The 6,640-nt window shown below is 35.2% G+C and overlaps 1 long non-coding RNA gene across 1 annotated transcript; it reads right to left on the bottom strand.

The window, feature by feature from the left end:
* Window positions 1-2,798: 2,798 nt before the first annotated feature.
* Window positions 2,799-4,740, bottom strand: LOC148255894 (uncharacterized). Its single transcript, XR_015819330.1, has 2 exons — window positions 4,002-4,740; window positions 2,799-3,803 (listed from the first exon to the last, which is right to left on the bottom strand). It is a non-coding gene; the product is annotated as an uncharacterized LOC148255894 (long non-coding RNA).
* Between the last annotated feature and the right edge of the window lie 1,900 nt (window positions 4,741-6,640).

Raw genomic sequence — 6,640 nt, 5'->3', positions numbered from 1 at the left:
CTTAATTCGTCAAGGCCTTCAGAGTCCTGTGTGTTCTCTTCTTTTATCGAGATATCCTTCGTGACGACTTTCGCATCACATGACCTATCTAAAAGCAGGTGTCCTATTTGCATGGGAACGACATCGCATAATATCTTATCCTTGTAGTCACCAATAAAAAATAGAACACATACCTGCTGGGTGACATTAATATCTTTACTGCCATCCAACTAGTGTAATTTGTAAGGGGAGGATGTTGTTTGCAAGTTAATCTTGCCCGATCCACTAGCAAGGTGCAAGCAACGTTAGCATAGCTAGCTCCATCAATTATCACACTATAAATCTTTTCATTGACAAGACATCTGAAGGGGAAAATAGTTTCCTTCTGATAATTGTCTTTAGGCTTAACTTATATGTTTAGTATTTATTTTGCCACAAACACATCTTCCTGTACTGGTTGAGCGATACTTTCTCTATCTATGTCCACTGACGGTAGATCTTTCTGCTCATTACTACTCTCGTGGTCACTGACGATATCTCTATCATCTTGGATAATCATGGCGTACTGATTGGGACATTAGGATGTAATATGCCCAACTCCTAAGCACTTGAAACACTTTACAATGCTTTGGTGTTATGATTAGCTGCTGTCCATCTTCTTACCTTGATCCCTTTGAGCCCATCTCCGATTTCCCTAGAGAGTGTTAGTTAGTTCCTCTACCTTTCAATTTCCTTTCAATCTTAGTTGCTTTGTGCACCATTTCATCTAGGTCGACATAGTTCTACAGTTCAAGAATATTGGCTATATCCTTGTTTAGGCCCTCCAAGAACCAAGCTATGATGGCTTCCGGTCGTTCATCGACTCAGGCCCTAATTATGGTTATCTCCATTTCCTTATAGTACTCTTCACCAACTTAGAACCTTGGGTCAGGCATTGCAATTTCAGGTAATGTGGTAGCATAAACTGCTTCCTCATATGGATCTTAATTCTCTCCATGTGGTGATTGGCAAGTCCCCATCCTATTTTTTGAGATGGGCTAATTGATCCCACCATACTAAGGCATAGTCGGTGAACTCAAGGGTGGCCAACTTGAGTTTTTTCTCTTCACTATAATTTGCTATAGCTGAAGATGCGATCGACCTTCCGCTCCCACTTGAAGTAGGCCTCAAGGTCATTCTTTCCTTGAAAGGCTAGTATCTGGAACTTGAAGTCATGGAGGTCCCCATCCACCTCTTCACGACAACCTCCTTATCTATCACCAACATCATCGCAACAAGATCCTGTCACGTTTTGCACTATTTTGTGTCAGGCACAACTACGGTGTTCACCTCGCTTCTTTTAATCCATGGGGGCAACCATGTTTCCCAATTGGACAGTTAACTAGGTGAACATGTCCAAGACCCTTTCTCTCGTAGTGGTTAGTCGGTCGTCACTGCTTTGATGAGACATTGCGTAGTTCTTACAAAAATAAAAGTTAGTGAAAACAATAACTCTCCTTCACCTTCGCTTGTGTTTACCTCATAATCTCTTAATTGGCAACTTTGTCAATCAAATTAAGCGTCCGGAATTAGAATGACTTGAATTGGGTCTATACATTACGTCTTATGACACAACAAGGAACCCTAAAGGATTTTGATTTCTATTGAAGTTTAGAAATAAGCATACAAAAAAAGGAACGGTGTGCCTTTCATGTGTTAAACAATTAGTATCGATTAATTGCTTAATTTTATAATGGAACAAACATAAAATGAAAGACAAAAACGTAGATCATAAAGATTTACAATACGGACTGATGCGTAGGGATCCAATCATTCCCGATGCATATAACTAGAAGGTGTACCTATGTATACTACCCCCAAGTTGTTAACTACGCTCTACGATCGAACAAGTTTCTTTATGCAATGTTGATGCAAGATTATAGAAATGCAATTCGAAAATTAAACGTGGATAATGTGCGGAATGAAAACAAAAATTATTGCTCACACCCGCTAGGTGAGATACTCTGCCTTTGATTTCTCAAAGGTTCTCTAGTCACCAATCAGGTGGTTATTATGCTTTTGTTATGCAAAAATGTAAATAGCGTACCAATTGCCTTATTGGGTGCAATTGTAATTTTTTTTGAATAATAGAATAAACAAAAAATTAATTGAAACGAACGGATAAAATGGATTTAAGTAATATGCAAATGAATTAACAATCAAATAATTTTTTTTGAATGTTAACTTAGGAACAAAAATGCTAAAATCAATAAAGATAGTTTTGAATTTTAAGAGCCTAAACTCTAATACCATGTGACAAGAGAGGGTATAGGTAGGACCGAATCAACTCTTATAACACACTCAACGTATTCAATACCAAAACTTAACTGCCTAAAAAACTCATCCCACTAATTAAATCTACAATTCTAAAAGGAATGCAGAAACAAAAACTATGAAAAATAAAACAAGAAAAGGCAAAATATCACGAACTTACCGATAAGTTGATCCCAACTCCTTGACTTAATAAGACTTCTAAAAACTCTTGCTTCTTGAAAAACTTGAAAAAGCTAAAAATTAATAAAAATGCTAATTGAAGAAAAGCCTAAGCTTTCAATAATATTTTTTTCAAATTGATTGTAATTGTGTTTTATAACCTATGGACAATTGCCTATTTATATTCTTTTCCGGGATAGTTCTAGATGATCACAATTATTTAAAAAAATTAATAAAATAATATCTTAAATAAAATTATATCTAATTCTAAGATAATTAGATAATAAAATATTTATTTTATCGCATCTAACTACAAGATAATTAACTAAATAATTATAAGAATAGAATTGACATTAAAATAATAATTAAAATAAGATAAACTTTATCCCCTTAGATTTCCATGTAAAACACATAGGGAAATTAATTAATACATATGACAACTAATTTTAAAAACATGAGAAATGAAAAATGGGATCAAATTTAAAAATAAAAATAAAAAATTTAATTAAAAGGTGGGGAAGGGTCAACCGGGTCACAAGTTGGGCAACCCATTCAGGTTGAGCCGGCTGTTCCACGTAGGTCGCGCAAAGCAGGCTCGCTGGTCGGCTCGCGGGCTGCGTATTGGACCAGCTGGGCTGGTTCCTGGCTCGGCCACGTGGGGTGTGCATGTTCTGCTGCATGGGCCTGTGCGCGCGACAGATTCTGTGCGCAGGGCCAACGGGCCCAGGGCGTGGGCACTATTGTGCGCTTGGGCACGCGGTCCGTGCGGGCGCACCTGTGCTCGGGCACACGTGGGGCATGCAGGTTGGGCCGCACGCGTGGGGGTAGCCTCGTTCATGCGTTGGCCTCCATATCCACATGTCAAGGAATTTGCCTGCCTCTTGTTTTCCTGCGGGCAAAAAAGTCTTTTCGATTGATTCATTACGGGACCTTGGAATACAAGAAGACATGGGGACTAAACATCCTGTATGTGCATTGCGACACATGTATACCCCACGGATACCCATACCCAGACAACAACTGGTCCTTCTTGGGTCGAGATTTTCGAGCCTAGTCGTTCTTTAGCAGTGAGGTCTGTTACTCTTTGGATTTTTAGTACCTTTTGGTGTCCTTCCTAGGTCGGGGTTTCTGCTTGGTGGATTCGGTCTCACTATTTTATACTTGATCAGGGATAAAGTACCCTTGAGTGTTGTCACTTCACAACTGTTTTTTCGTTTGCCGAAAGATCATCAGTACTAACCCGCCTCCTGCCTTCTACTGGTTTAAACATGTCTTCGGCTACTATCACGTCACCTCTATTGACGCTCCCCTTCGATTTTCTTCCCGTATTTTGTTATGCGATCACTTTAAAACTATTCAAACATGTTATGAAACATTTTCATTCATTAATCATAAAAACATAGATTAATCACAAAAACATGCATAAACACATGTGCACACTTCTACTTTAATTAAAACAACATGCACAAGCCACTTTCATGTAATTCTCGCCTTCTAAATATATCTATAAAACCCCATGTTTGTGTAAACCAAATTACTATCTTTCTTACCGTTTGAACGACCCCCACGGAAGCCGAAACGCATGCAGGAATCGCTCCCAAAGTGAAGGAACGCATCTGCAGTGCATCTGCAGCAACTAGTGCAAGGTGAGGAGCTGTTTGCGATAATTCCATGAATTTCAGAAGTGTTTCTATTTCTGGGACTCTTCTAACCCAAACTAGAGGACCCTAACAAGCTCCAAGCAACGCAGGAGTTCCCAGCATCATGAAACAGAAGCTACAGAAAGAAGCAAAGTCGGTTTACCTGTCTCAGCCTCACGGGTTGATAGCAACAGAGGAGGAAGCTTCTATTCAAAGGTTGTTGCACATTTTGAGTGCCTTAATTACGTTAAGAGAGACGATAGGAAGCAAGTAAAGGAAGAGACAAAACATCAGAAAGAAAAGGAGCTCACCTCAAATCTGAAGGAAGCTGGACTCATCTCGGCAGAGGCGCACGGGACGCACTCCCATATTTTTCTGGTTTCTCTCTCTCTCTCTCTTCTGTTTCTCTCTTAATGCTTTTTGTTTCTCTCTGTTTTTCTCTCTCAACACGAGCTTTTTCTCTCTCTCTCTCTCTTAAACGAAATGAGAAACAGAACGAATATGGGAAGCCTCTGAAGCGGTGGTCTCCATCCATTTTCTTCCTTAATTTACTTACCATTTCGTCCAGATTCATGATATTATATATAGATATAATTGTATGTATATATAGCTAGATATATTTTTGTTACATGGCCCTTATATCCCCAAATTTCGCCACCTTGATTCTCACTCTCTCTTCATTTTCTATATTATAATATGTATATATAAACCATTAATTTATATATATTTTATAGTATATTTTCATATATTATAATATTATATTATTATATGTTTTAGTACATATACAAATTAGTGGCCACACCATCCCCACACATGACACCTCACTTTCCATTTTCTTCCCTTCATTTCCAACGTCACGCGTGTTTTCTTTTTCTTAATTTAATATATATGTATATGTATGTATCTAAGTATCTATATATATATATATATATACATAAATGCAGATTAACGGTCACCTATTTTCTCTTCATATATTTATACATTTATATATATATATATAACCTTAATTAATATATAATACTAATTATTTTATATAATTCTCATAATTTCATATTATATTATTTTTTTTATAGTACTCATTTCTCTCTCTTCTTATTTTATAATATATACACCATCGATTAAACAATTAAGTTATATCTATCTTGACCCCAAAAAAGCCACCTCATGCTTGGTATTCTCTCTTAGGGTACCCAATGCCACTTATTAATTTTTTTCGTTTAATTTATTTGATGACCCTCTTCTTATTTCTTACATATATATATGTGCGTATATATATTAATTCGCATATAGATATATGTAACCTTAATTAATTAATTTATATATTGTATATGCAATATTAAATAATTCATGTGGTCTTCTATCTTCTACCTTCATATATATATATTTCTATATTATCTAACCTTAATACTAATTTAATTAACTTGTAATAATGTATGTTTGTTTATACTTTCATTAATTAACATATATATATAATTATATATGTAACATTAATTAATTTATATATATTAATATTTTATGCTGTATACATAATATTAAATAATTCTTTCTAAACCTAATTTCTTCTTTGTTTTCTTTTCTCGTTTTCTAACTTCTACCCGTATCATGCATTCCTATAAACATACCCATGCTTAACACCCTTATCGTGTATAAATATAGACATAAAAAAATTTCAGAATATTATATTCTCCATTCCTTTAAATAAATTTAGTCCTCCAAATTTAATCTTAGTGGGGATTCACAAACAAATATCATCTTTTTTAACTCCCAAAAGTAAATATATTTTTATTAGTGGCTTGTCTTCCCATCTAAAAGATTTTTAAATCAAAGGTATTTGATAGTATTTCATTATAAATCTTTTATGAAAATTGTATCTTCATAAAAGGATATTATCTTGGATTGTGTTGATTCTTAAAATTCATTAAATCTCTTATGAACATTCTATCTTCATAAAGAATATCTCTCAATAATAACTTATGCAGTTGTCATTATTATCTAACACCACTTGAAAATATCGTATTTTGCTTTATTATCAATCCAAAAAGTCTCTTAACAATATATATTGCATTCTCTATTTACCACAAGGTAAGTTCTCCATTACCTAAGTAACCTCGATACGATTGGTATCTTTGATATTCTTCTGAATCTCATATATCTAAGTAAAAATCATTTGTTTTCTGATTCTCAAAAATTAGTATGAAAGATATTTGGTTGCACTGTTGATATACTTATTAGGTTTCACATTTTCTTTCTAATCCTGATTAGACTTAAAAGTGCTACTACGAAGTATATTTAACTGGAGAAAAAACAGGTTATTTCCCACTTGGAAAATCTTCCCTCCCAAGATGTCTCTTAGCATTTGCTATGTGGAGTATTGAATATCAATTATCTATCAAGGCTTGTTGGCTTCAAAATGAGATTCTACCACCTTGATCACGAAAACTCATCATATCTACTCTATGCGATCGGGATTATAGGATCCTAAGACTGAAATGAAAGCCTAGAATTTTACTCTCCTAATTGATCTGGATAGACAACCCTAAACATGTGAC

The sequence above is a fragment of the Carica papaya genome, chromosome 5, assembly GCF_054855325.1.
Source record: "Carica papaya isolate Zhongbai chromosome 5, ASM5485532v1, whole genome shotgun sequence".
NCBI classification, from domain to species: Eukaryota; Viridiplantae; Streptophyta; class Magnoliopsida; order Brassicales; family Caricaceae; genus Carica; species Carica papaya.
Note: the sequence above shows the minus strand (reverse complement) of the source record. Positions and strands in the feature narration are given on the sequence as shown.